Source organism: Cynara cardunculus (genome assembly GCF_001531365.2).
Source record: "Cynara cardunculus var. scolymus isolate 2C chromosome LG 10, CcrdV1, whole genome shotgun sequence".
NCBI classification, from domain to species: domain Eukaryota; kingdom Viridiplantae; phylum Streptophyta; class Magnoliopsida; order Asterales; family Asteraceae; genus Cynara; species Cynara cardunculus.
In genome coordinates, this window is record NC_037537.1 from 20,013,535 (window position 1) to 20,015,371 (window position 1,837).

The window sequence follows — 1,837 nt, forward strand, 5'->3', positions numbered from 1 at the left end:
ACATGTCAAAAGATTCCAAATTGCTGTAAGACATGTCAAGCACAACCATATTCTCCATTGGTATGTCTAAAGGTAAAGACTTTAAAGGGAACCCATGCATACACAACCATCTTAATTTTTTAGGGAAATTCTTATAAGATCCATTGAATTTCACATAATTGAGTTGTAGTAGCATTAGATTATCCATCTTACTCAATGCATCTGTTTCCAACTCAAACGATTCACACGTGTCCTCTTTCTCAAGCATTTCCATGTCAAGAACGAGGCCTTTAAGTTTTCCCGAACCCTAAGAAGAAAGTGAATGTCAAAAAACTAAAAAAATGCTTACGTAAGTGTACATAGATAATACAAATTACTTGGAATTTGCATAATTATGACAAGTACACATGGCATCTTACCTTGTTTCGTTCCAACACATTGAGTGACTCCTCATGACACCATAATCGACTACGCTTCCACGGCTTCTCTGGTGATTCTTGGCGTACTACATCTCTTCCCATCTCTTGAAGCAATTGATGCATCTTTAACTCATTTCTTGGTCCGATGGTAAGAAGACATCTGTCGATGAGATTTGCGATCCCATGTAGTGTGCGGATACCACTTGCCTTCAATATTGTTTCAACRTAGTTTCTATCTTTTCCAACAAAAAAACAAGCAATATGCTTAAACAATTCCTTATCATTGTTAGATGGCATAGACTCAAAGCTAATTTGCAATGCCTTCTGAATACGAAAAACTGTTTCTTCCTTTAGCCCTTCTATTGTCTCCTCCCATTCAGCAACGTCTCGTTTATGCAAAGACTCACCTAAAACTTCAAGAGCCAATGGATGTCCTTGACAATATGCCATAAGCTTTCTCGACACTTCTTCGTAACCTTTCTCGGGDCATTTTCCCTTAAACGCATGATAACTTAAAAGCTGTAATGATGATTGCTTATCTAAGCCTTCAAGAAAGAGCTTTGTATGCTTGGGTTGAACTATTGAATTGGTTAATGCATATTTCTCGTTCAATGATGAGTCTTTAGTCGTTATTATGATTTTGCTACCCGGATGAAAACCTTTTTTTCCGAGTAACGCATCCAGCTGCTTGAGACTATCAATATCATCAAGAACTATAAAAACCTTTTGACGAGCTAGTGCATTCTCAATGATAGAGGTGTAACTGAAAACATCATGAACATGAATCRRACTTGTTTTTGAAATGTCGTGATATATTTGTTTTTGTAAATCAAGTAGTCCATTAACTTGTTGAGTACATTTCTCATTGACACCTTCAATAAAGCTGCTTCTATCGAACAATCAACAATGTAACTCGTGAACGTATCTGGCCAAAGATGTCTTCCCTATGCCGCCCAAACCAWAAATAGTGAGAATATCAGCGGTATGCAATGATCCATCTTTCAACCATGAAGTGATAAACTCTATAGACTTTTCCATCCCGCAGAGGAATGGTAGAGCACTCCTTAAGGGTACACCTAATCTGTGGTAGACGTCTGTGATGATTTCTTCAATAAACTTTGTCTCTTGCCTGAAATTGATTTTAGAGAGAACTACAAACCACCACCCACAGAACCAAATAAACATATTTGGAGATTTAAAGTTCCAAATCAATTATATCATATTTAATTATTATTTTAATCAAAGTTCGCTAATTAACACATTTAGAAATACATAAAAAAGATGGCTATTTAAATTTATGATCATGAAATAAACACAGAAATGCTTAAAGAGAATGTAATATTGAAATTGTACGTAGAAAAATGGGTAAGAAGGATCGTTACCATCCCTTTGCATCCTTCCCTTTTAAATTAGCAACTTCTTCAAGTGCTTTCTTCCAT

At 35.9% G+C, this 1,837-nt stretch overlaps 1 pseudogene; it reads right to left on the minus strand.

Moving 5' to 3' along the window:
* The window catches only part of LOC112520095, a 4,466-nt pseudogene that overhangs the window by 1,988 nt on the left and 641 nt on the right, over positions 1-1,837 (minus strand).